The 12034-nt window shown below is 38.9% G+C and overlaps 1 protein-coding gene across 1 annotated transcript in view; it reads right to left on the bottom strand.

Moving 5' to 3' along the window:
- DDHD2 (DDHD domain containing 2) overlaps window positions 1–12034 on the bottom strand; it is a 658501-nt gene that overhangs the window by 69855 nt on the left and 576612 nt on the right. The gene's annotated exons all lie outside the window — the stretch shown is intronic.

Below are 12034 nucleotides of genomic sequence, written 5' to 3'. Positions count from 1 at the left end.
CTAGATTTGGATGTTCGAATGGACCTTGTACTAGAAGATCCTGTCTCAAAGGTAGCTTCCATGGTGAAGCCGATGACATATTCACCAGGTCTGCATACCAAGTCCTGCGTGGCCACACAGGAGCTATTAGATCACCGAAGCCTTCTCCTGTTTGATCCTGACTACAAGCCTGGGAAGGAGAGGGAACGGTGGAAACACATAAGCTAGGTTGAACGACCAAGGAGCCACTAATGCATCCATCAGTGTCGCCTTGGGATCCCTGGATCTGGACCCGTATGGAGGAACCTTGGCGTTCTGGCAAAACGCCATCAGATCCATATCTGGAATGCCCCATCGTTGAGTTAATTGGGTAAAGACCACCGGGTGGAGTTCCCACTCCCCCGGATGAAAGTCTGACGACTCAAATAATCCGCCTCCCAGTTGTCCTCCTGGGATGTGAATTGCAGATAGGTGGCAGGAGTGATCCTCCGCCCATTTGATGATCTTGGATACCTCTCTCATCGCCAAGGAACTCTTTGTTCCCCCCTGATGATTAATGTACGCTACAGTCGTCATGTTGTCCGACTGGAACGATATGAATTTGACCTTTGCCAGGTGAGGCCAAACCAGGAGCGCATTGAATATCGCTCTCAGTTCTAAAATGTTTATCGGAAGAAGAGACTCTTCTCGAGACCATAGACCTTGAGCTTTCAGAGAGTCCCAGACCGCGCCCCAGCCTAAGAGACTGGCGTCGGTCGTGACGATGACCCACTCTGGTCTGCGGAAACTCCTTCCCTGAGACAGGTGATCCTGAGACAACCACCAGCAGAGAGAATCCCTGATTACCTGGTCTACTTGAATCTAGGGAGACAAGTCTGCATAATCCCCATACCACTGTTTGAGCATGCACAGTTGTAATGGTCTTAGATGAATTCGAGCAAAAGGAACTATGTCCATCGCTGCGACCATTAATCCTATTACTTCTATGCACTGAGCTATGGAAGGCTGCAGAATAGAGTGAAGAACTTGACAAGTGCTCAGAAGTTTTGATTTTCTGACCTCTGTCAGGAAGATCTTCATTTCCATAGAATCTATTATTGTTCCCAGAAAAGGAACTCTTGTTGACGGGAACAGGGAATTCTTTTCTATGTTCCCCTTCCACCCATGAGATCTGATAAAGGCTAGAACAATGTCTTGTATGGGCCTTTGCTTTGGAAAGAGACGACGCTTGGGTTAGAATGTCGTCTCGATAAGGTGCTATAGCAATGCCCCTCGGTCTTAATACCGCTAGAAGGGACCCTAGCACCTTTGTGAAAATTCTGGGAGCAGTGGATAAACCGAATGGAAGAGCCACGAACTGTCTTTCCAGGAAGGCGAACCACAGGAACTAATGGTGATCTTTGTGGATAGGAATATGCAGGTATGCAACCTTTAAATCCACGGTAGTCATATATTGACCCTCCTGGATTGTTGGTAAAATCTTCCTTGTTCCGTTATTGGAACTGGGTGTATCACTCCCATCTTTACCCACAGGACCCTCAAATGAAGCTGCATGCACTGCCAAGGAAATAAACTGCGCAATTGAGGCGCGAAAATGGGGCCTCCTTCATCTGCATTACCAGAGTGAAGGGGCCTTTCTGACTGAAGCAGTAGTCTAACTAGATGCCAGGCAAAAAAAACGTTCCCAAAAGTGCTTTAATAACACAAAAAACACTCTAAATGTCCAATAAATCTGATATAAACCAATCGATTTAGCCCACAATAGTGTCAACCAGTATAGAGCCCATTTATAAGCCTTAATCTGTTATGAATCTAAGAAAATGGCTTACCGATCCCCTAAGGGAAAAACTGACAGTCTTCTAGCATTAACATGTCTTGTTAGAAATATGACTGATCGTACCTGAAGCAGATAAGTCTGCAAACTGTTCCCCCCAACTGAAGTTCTCTGGGCTCAACAGTCCTGCGTGGGAACAGCAATTGATTTTAGTTACTGCTGCTAAAATCATACTCCTCTTTTAACAGAAATCTTCTTCATTTTCTGTTGTAGAGTAAATAGTACAAACCGGCACTATTTTAAAATAACAAACTCTTGATAGAAGAAATAAAAAACTACAACTAACACCACAAATTCCTCACCATCCCCGTGGAGATGCTACTTGTACAGAGCGGCAAGGAGAATGACTGGGGGGCGGAGCCAGAGGGGGGGCTATATGGACAGCTCTTGCTGTGTGCTCTCCTTGCCATTTCCTGTAGGGGAGGAGAATATCCCACAAGTAAGGATGAAACCGTGGACCGGACACACCAATGTTGGAGAAATAGTATTATTCATGCAATTTACAAGTCGTAAGTGGCTAGTGTATGTATTGTCTGATCAGTAGAGTGTACTATGTGTCATCACTTAGAAGGGGATGTGTCTAACCGTCAGTTGCTGCAGAGAATAACCCAACTAGCTACACCGTATCTGGACATCAATATGTCATTATCCCATCAGTTAAAGCGTATATGGATTAACACCCAAGCTCCAATACGAATCAAATAATATTTACATTATATGACATCACTTCATAGGGGATGTATTATACAATCAATAGGTGCGAGAATTTAACCAAACAACTATCTATGGGACAATGTATCAGAACTTCAATATGGCTCTATCTATCTTATTAAAGGACATATAATAAAGCCACATAGGCTCCTATCAAACCCCAATCCTACTAAAATAATGGAGCTCCATTATATCTAACATGGCAACCACTCAAGTAGAGGGATATGACCTGACATTGAATCACAGTATACACAGTACTAAGCATCCAGTAATCAACAACTAACTACACCGTATCTGGACATTATATCTAACATGGCAACCACTCAAGTAGAGGGATATGACCTTACATTGAATCGCAGTATACACAGTACTAAGCATCCAGTAATCACAGATAATATAGTGGTATTAAACCATACACTCTTAAAGTTAGGGGACACATCCACTAAGGCACACTACTATTATATTTACACGTAAATGTTTATCATTCATTAATAGAGCCATAGATGTTTCTAATATACTTCCTTAGCTCCCACTTTTAATGATTTGTATTGCATATTGCTCCCTTCTAGCTTGGTGTATCTTTGCTATATCAAGAGGTGTCTCTTGGGTCATTAATAGGGATTCAATGATGTATAAACATTTACGTGTAAATATAATAGTAGTGTGCCTTAGTGGATGTGTCCCCTAACTTTAATGTGTATGGTTTAATACCACTATATTATTTGTGATTACTGGATGCTTAGTACTGTGTATACTGCGATTCAATGTAAGGTCATATCCCTCTACTTGAGTGGTTGCCATGTTAGATATAATGTCCAGATACGGTGTAGTTAGTTGGGTGATTCTCTGCAGCAACTGACGGTTAGACACATCCCCTTCTAAGTGATGACACATAGTACACTCTACTCTACTACATACATTAGCCACTAACGACTGTAAATTGCATGAATAATACTATATTCATGTCCACTGACCGATCTCTATGTTGACAAGTAGATACAGATAACATGATGTTACTCTGAGCAATTTTTGGCAGCTGTGCTGATTTTAGATTTGAGTTTTTTGTTCTTGAACTTCCAGGGCTTCCGTACAGACTCTTGCGCATGCAGAGTTGCGCATAGGGAACGCTACTCGGTCTGGAATGCACTTGGGGTAAGGTAAAACAAATAAATGTCTGCTTTTTGAATTTGTATGTCTGAAGACAGGGGCAACCCCGAAAACGTTAACTAAAGTAAAACTTTTTTACGGATTATAAACGGAGAGTGCCTTTTCTTGAAAGTATTTTATATATATATATATATATATATATATATACACCTACAGAAGTATATATATATATATATATATATATATATATATGTATGTATGTATGTGTTTATATCTGTGAATACATATATACACATATAAATACATATGTACACACATATATACACACACACACATACATATATACTGTATATATTTAGAGATGTGTATGTAGGTATCTCTATGTAAAGCCCTTTGCCTGCCTTTTTTTCCTCATATTTTTTTAAATAATTTTTATTAGATAGTGTTATTATGAGTGCAACCATACTTTTTAATGTATTTTTTATGTGTTTTGTGATACTCTTTAGTTTCCCCAAACAGTCAGCCAGAGCTTGGAGGCCACGGTAATCATTCTAGAGTAAATCTTGATTGCTCTCACAAGTTCGCATTTACTTTCAACTTTTAATAACAGCGTTACTTCTGACGCACGCAAACTGTCATGATAGACCCTGATATTGCTTGCGATAAACCCTGATATTGCTTGCATGTAACTGTTAGTGCGCCACTCGTAATCTGGCCCAATATGTGATGAACTTCACCATATTTTTGTCCTCCGCACTAAAGGCTTCATTTAAGAAGCTACAAATGCACCTTCGGAGCACCTTTACCTGCAGACGCGTACTAGCAAGCCTACAGGCGAGAGTTAAAGGGACAGTCAACACCAGAATTTGTGTTGTTTAAAAAGAAAGATAATCCCTTTATTACCCATTCCCCAGTTTTGCATAACCAAAACAGTTATAGAAATACACTTTCTTTCATGTAATTGGCAAGAGTCCATGAGCTAGTGACATATGGGATATACAATCCTACCAGGAGGGGCAAAGTTTCCCAAACCTCAAAATGCCTATAAACAACACCCACAATTCAGTTTTTACAAACTTTGCCTCCTATGGAGGTGGTGAAGTAAGTTTGTGCTTAGATTCTACGTTGATATGGGCTTCTCAGCATTTTGAAGTCCAATTCCTCTCAGAGTACAGTGAATGACAGAGGGATGTGAAGAGAGTATCCCCTATTGAATGCAATGGTTTTCCTCACAGGAGATCTATTTCATAGGTTCTCTGTTATAGGTCGTAGAGAATCATCTCCTACCTCCCTTATTCAGATCAACGATATACTCTCATATTCCATTACCTCTACTGTTAACCGTTTCAGTACTGGTTTGGCTATCTACTATATGTGGATGGGTGTCTTTTGGTAAGTATATTTTTATTACTTAAGACACCCCCAGCTATGGTGTGGCACTTTATGTATTAATATAAAGTTCTAAATATATGTATTGTACTTATATTTGCCATGAGTCAGGTTTATGTATATTTACTTTTGCAGACTGTCAGTTTCATATTTGGGAAAAGCATTTTTTAGGAAAATCTTTTCTTGCCTGGGGTATAGTCTTTTTTCAAATTGACTTTTTCATTTAATTTTGAGGCAAAATTAGGCTTGCGAGGGCGCAAAATGCCGAAGTATATTGAGTCATTCTTGGCGCGAGATTTTTTTAGCACAAAGTCACGTTCATTGACGCAAGAATTCGTCATTTCCGGCGTCTTAGTTGACGCAGAGTTCCTTTCACAAGGTGGCATCTTCATTGACGCGAGTGTGTCATTTCCGGATGTTGTTAGCGGCAAAAAAATTTCTGTTTGCATTGTGCGTCATACTTGGCGCCAAATATTTTCATTATTTAAAACCCCATTCCTTTATGCCTCTTGCCTTTTTCTCTATCAGAGGGCTATGCTGTTTGCAATTTTTTCCCATTCCTGAAACTGCCATATAAGGAAATTGATAATTTTGCTTTATATGTTGTTTTTTCTCTTTCATTTGCAAGATGTCTCAATCTGATCCTGTCTCAGAAACCACTGTTGGAACCCGGCTGCCTGATAACAGTTCTACCAAAGCTAAGTGTATTTGTTGTAAATTTGTGGAGATTATATCTCCAGCTGTGGTATGTAATAGTTGTCATGATAAGCTTTGACATTTAGATAATGTGTCCATCAGTAATGGTACATTGCCTGTTGTTCCTTCAACATCTAATGTACCAGATATACCTGTGAATTTTAAAGATTTTATTGCTGATGCAATTCAGAAGGCTTTGTCTGCCATCCCGCCTTCTAATAAACGTAAAAGGTCTTTTAAACTTCTCATAAAGTTGATGAAATTTCAAATGACCGACAACATACTGAATTATCCTCCTCTGACGAGGATCTATCTGATTCAGAAGATCCTTCCTCAGATATTGACACAGACAGATCTACTTATTTATTATTATATTTATTCGTTCTTTGTTAAAAAAAGTGTTGATGACATTGGATATTGAGGAGACTAGTCCTCTTGATGTTAAAACTAGTAGACGTTTAAATTCTGTTTATAAACCTCCTGTGGTTATTACAGAGGTTTTTCCAGTTCCTGATGCTACTTCTGATATGATTTCTAAAGAATGGAATAGGCCTGGTACTTCTTTTAATCCTTCTTCAAGGTTTAAAAAATCGTATCCTTTGCCAGCAGTTAGATTAGAATTTTGGGAAAAGGTCCCCAAAGTTGATGGGGCTATTTCTACTCTTGCTAAACGTACTACTATTCCTATGGAAGATAGTACTTCTTTTAAAGATCCTTTAGATAGGAAACTTGAATCCTATCTAAGGAAAGCCTATTTATATTCTGGTCATCTGCTCAGGCCTGCAATTTATTTGGCTGATGTTGCAGATGCATCAACTTTTTGGTTGGAAAGTTTAGCGCAACAGAAAACAGAAACTGATTTGTCTAGCATTGTTCGCTTGCTTTAACATGCTAATCATTTCATTTGTGATGCCATTTTTGATATCATCAAAATTGATGTTAAATCTATGTCTTTAGCTATTTTAGCTAGGAAAGCTTTGTGGCTTAAATCTTGGAATGCTGACATGGTATCTAAGTCTAGATTAATATCTCTTTCTTTCCAAGGTAATAAGTTGTAAATCTAAAGCTTCTTTCCGTTTTTGTTCCTTTCGACAAAATAAGGAACAGAAACCTTCTTCAAGTTGGAGTAAATCCAAACCATTTAAGAAATCAAAGCCAGCCCCCAAGTCCGCATGAAGGTGCAACCCTCATTCCAGCTCAGCTGGTAGGGGGCAGATTAAGATTCTTCCAAAAAATTTGGGCAGATTCTGTCCAAAATCAATGGATTCAGAGTATTGTCTCTCAAGGGTACCGAATAGGATTCAGAGTAAGACTTCCTGTGAGAAGATTTTTCCTCTCACGCATCCCAGCAAATCCAGTAAAGGCTCAGGCTTTCCTGAAATGTGTTTCAGATCCTGGAGCTTTCAGGGGTAATCATACCAGTTCCGTTTCAGGAACAAGGTCTGTGGTTTATTCAAATCTATTCATTGTCCCAAAGAAAGAAAATTTATTCAGGCCAGTTCTGGATCTGAATATTTTTAATCGTTATGCAAGAGTGCCAACTTTCAAAATGGTGACTATGAGAACTATTCTGTCTTTTGTTCAGCAAGGGCATTATATGTCCACAATAGACTTACAGGATGCATATCTTCATATTCCGATTCATCCGGATCATTTTCAGTTTCTGAGATTCTCTTTTATAGACAAGCATTACCAATTTGTCGCTCTCTTTGGCCTAGCGACAGCTCCAATAATCTTTTTAAAAGTTCTCAGTGCCCTACTCTTTGTAATCAGAGAACGGGGTATTGCGGTGTTTCCTTATTTGGACGATATCTTGGTACTAAGCTCAGTATTTACATTCTGCAGAATCTCACACGAATCAACTAGTGTTGTTTCTTCAAAGACATGGTTGGAGGATCAATTTACCAAAAAGTTCTTTGATTCCTCAGACAAGGGTGACCTTTTTAAGTTTCAGGATAGATTCAGTGTCCATGACTCTGTCTCTAACAGACAAGAGATGAATAAGATTGGTTTCAGCTTGTCGAAACCTTCAGTCTCAATCATTCCCTTCAGTAGCTATGTGCATGGAAGTTTTAGGTCTCATGACTGCAGCATCGGACGCGATCCCCTTTGCTCGTTTTCATATGAGACCTCTCCAGCTTTGTATGCTGAAACAATGGTGCAGGGATTATACAAAGATATCACAATTAATATCCTTTAATCCCAATGTTCGACTCTCTCTGACTTGGTGGTTAAATCATAATCGTATAGTTCAAGGGGCCTCTTTTGTTCGTCCAACATGGACTGTGATCACAACAGATGCAAGTCTTTCAGGTTGGGGAGCTGTCTGGGGATCTCTGACAGCACAAGGGGTTTGGAAACCTCAAGAGTCGAGGTTACCAATCAATATTTTAGAACTCTGTGCTATTTTCAGGGCTCTTCAGGTTTGGCCTCTGTTGAGGAGAGAACTGTTAATTTGTTTTCAGACAGAAAATATCACAACTGTGGCATATGTCAATCATCAGGGTGGGACTCACAGTCCCCAAGCTATGAAAGAAGTATCTCGGATACTTGCTTGGGCAGAATCCAGCTCCTGTCTAATTTCTGCGGTTCATATCCCAGGTATAGAAAATTGGCAAGCGGATTATCTCAGCCGTCAGACTTTACATCCGGGGTCGCTCCATCCAGATGTGTTTTCTCAGATTGTTCTGATGTGAGGTCTTCCAGAAATGGATCTGATGGCTTCTCATCTAAAAAAGAAACTACCCAGATACCTGTCCAGGGATCCTCAGACGGAAGCGGTGGATGTGTTAGCAGTTCTTTAGTGTTACCAACCTGCTTATATCTTTCCGCCTCTGGTTCTTCTTCCAAGAGTGATTTCCAAGATAATCATGGAACAATCGTTTGTGTTGCTGGTGGCTCCAGCATGGCCTCACAGGTTTTGGTATGTGGATCTTGTTCAGATGTCCAGTTGTCAACCTTGGCCACTTCTATTAAGGCCAGACCTTCTGTCGCAAGGTCCGTTTTTCCATCAAGATTCCAAATCATTAAATTTGAAGGTATGGTAATTGAACGCCTAGTGCTTAGTCATAGAGGTTTCTCTGACTCAGTGATTAATACTATTTTACAGGCTCGTAAATCTGTTTCTAGAAAGATTTATTATCGAGTTTGGAAGACTTATATTTCATGGTGTTCTCATAAATTTTCCTGGCATTCTTTTAGAATTTCTAGAATTTTACAGTTTCTTCAGGATGGTTTGGATAAGGGTTTATCTGCAAGTTCCTTGAAGGGACATATCTCTGCTCTTTCTGTTTTAGTTCACAGAAAGATTGCTAAGCTTCCTGATATTCACTGTTTTGTACAGGCTTTGGTCCGTATCAAGCCTGTCATTAAATCAATCTCTCCTCCTTGGAGTCTTAATTTGGTTTTGAAGGCTTTACAGGCTCCTCTATTTGAGCCTATGCATTCTTTGGACATTAAACTACTTTCTTGGAAAGTGTTGTTCCTTTTGGCCATCTCTTCTGCTAGAAGAGTGTCTGAATTATCTGCTCTTTCTTGTGAATCTCCTTTTCTGATTTTCCATCAGGATAAGGCAGTTTTGCGGACTTCATTTAAATTTCTACCTAAGGTTGTGAATTCTAACAACATTAATAGAGAAATTGTTGTCCCTTCTTTGTGTCCTAATCCTACGAATTTTTTGGAAAGATCCTTACATTCATTGGATGTGGTAAGAGCTTTGAAATATTATGTTGAAGCTACTAAAGATTTCAGGAAGACTACTAGTCTATTTGTTATCTTTTCTGGTTCTAGGAAACGTCAGAAGGCTTCTGCCATTTCCTTGGCATCTTGGTTGAAGCTTTTGATTCATCAGGCTTATTTGGAGTCGGGTCAGGCCCCGCCTCAGAGAATTACAGCTCATTCTACTAGATTAGTCTCCACTTCGTGGGCTTTTAAGAATGCAGCTTCAGTTGATCAGATTTGCAAAGCAGCAACTTGGTCTTCTTTGCATACATTTACTAAATTCTACCGTTTTTATGTATTTGCTTCTTCGGAAGCAGTTTTTGGTAGAAAAGTTTTTCAGGCAGCTGTATCAGTTTGATTCCTCTGCTTATGTTTAAGTTTTTTCTTTTCATTATGAAAATAAAACTTATATTTTGGGTTGTGGATTAATTTTTTTCAGCGGAAAATGGCTGTTATTATTTTATCCCTCCCTCTCTAGTGACTCTTGTGGGGAGTTCCACATCTTGGGTACTGCTGTCCCATACGTCACTAGTTATGGACTCTTGCCAATTACATGAAAGAAAACATAATTTATGTAAGAACTTACCTGATAAATTCATTTCTTTCATATTGGCAAGAGTCCATGAGGCCCACCCTTTTTTATGGTGGATATGATTTTTTTGTATAAAGCACAATTATTTCCAAATTCCTTTGTTGGTGCTTTTTACTCATTTCTTTATCACCCACTACTTGGCTATTCGTTAAACTGAATTGTGGGTGTGGTTAGGGGTGTATTTATAGGCATTTTGAGGTTTGGGAAACTTTAACCCTCCTGGTAGGATTGTATATCCCATACGTCACTAGCTCATGGACTTTTGCCAATATATAAGAAATTAATTTATCAGGTAAATTCTTACATAAATTATGTTTTTTACCTCTGTGATTACCTTTTATCTAAGCCTCTGCAAACTGCCCCCTTATTTCAGTTCTTTTGACAGACTTGCTGACTCCAGGGTAACTTCACGTGTATGAGCTCAATGATATCTATATGAAACACATGAACTAATGCCCTCTAGTGGTCAAAATGCATTCAGATTAGAGGCAGTCTTCAAGGTCTAAGAAATTAGCATATGAACCTCCTAGATTTAGCTTTTAGCTAAGAATACCAAAAGAACAAAGCAAAAATGGTGATAAAAGTAAATTGAAAAGTTGTTTTAAATTACATTCCCTATTTAATTAATTAAAGTTTTTATTTGACTTGACTGTCCCTTTAAGAAGCAGCAGTCATCCCACCGCTGATTCTTAACCTATACACCAACTGTTAAGTGGTGTATTTCAATCCTCCATGACTTTTTCGGTCGGGGAGATTTAAAGCCATTGCTTGTGCATGATTGGTCTTCAACAGACAAGATCACTTGAAAACCTATAACAGCATATTTTGGATGCTTGCATTGATTATTTAAAAAAAAAAGGTTTAACTTGTGCAAGCTCAGTTGATATTTAAATAAACACAACCTTTAACTATTTTGAATAATATACAGTAGCTTGAAAAACATTTAAACTTATCAGAATGTTGATTTACGATAGCAATTATCATAATATATAAAAAAAAAACTGCATTCACAAACATTAGGCCATCAGTGTTGACTCCTTTGGTCATAAGGTTTTACTTTTGCTTTGTTTGTGCGCAGAAACCCCAGTGAAAAGCCTGTTTCCTATGCTTTTTCATTTTTACCCAATGTTACTGTAAAAATAAAACCAAATGTTCTTATTATATTGCGTCTGTAATTGTTGTGGTTTACCTTATTGAAACAGATGTGCTTCTAATGGATAGTAGCTGAATTTGCATTTTCCCACTACAAACAATAACTGATTCGAATAGGCGACTGGGATTATATACAAACCTGGCAATTTGCTCAAATCTCAACTAATTCCGGAAATTTGTTGAGATATGAATGAAACTGTAACAGGTGTGTAAGGAATTGGGTTTTTGCCTGTCTATAAAGTGTCATAAAACATTTTGAGCTATGTGCATATTATAAAAGGGTCAACTGAGGTTAAACAGTGTGTGAAAAAAAGTGTAAAAAAAGCTTCTAAGTATTTTAATACAATTTCCAAAAATCTGCAAAATTACTTACACTTTAGTGTTGCCAAGTGTAGCCGGCTCCCTTCTTATCAGTGTCCTTCTCCAAACCTTGTAGTGTCAAATAAAGTGTGCATGCGAGGATAATTACTTATGCAAGTAGGGGGGGTTGAGGAGGGACAGCAGGTACTGCTATTGTTTGTTGCCAAGAGTTTTGTTTGTTAACATGGGGATAATGTCACATGCTTTGTGAAAGCCTCAGCACTATACTAGGCACTGCTTTAGTCAGGTGTCATGTGACTATGCCCCCTACCGTGCATGTGCATGAGTGCATTCTGCTGAAGCTATGGCCTGGATAGCACCTTCCATATATGGAAATGCCCAGGGATGAGCTTGCTGCAAACAAAACTATGCCTGAATTAAAGAGGTAAATGGGGGTTAAAACAGAAACTGTTTTGCAGGTAAGCTTTGGTTGCATTATATATTTAGAAACTTATGTTAGTTCATACTATTTTATGTCCCTTTAACATTGACTA

Source organism: Bombina bombina, chromosome 6 (genome assembly GCF_027579735.1).
Source record: "Bombina bombina isolate aBomBom1 chromosome 6, aBomBom1.pri, whole genome shotgun sequence".
Lineage (NCBI taxonomy): Eukaryota > Metazoa > Chordata > Amphibia > Anura > Bombinatoridae > Bombina > Bombina bombina.
The sequence above is the reverse complement of the archived record's forward strand: the minus strand, read 5'-3'. Positions and strand labels throughout refer to the sequence as shown.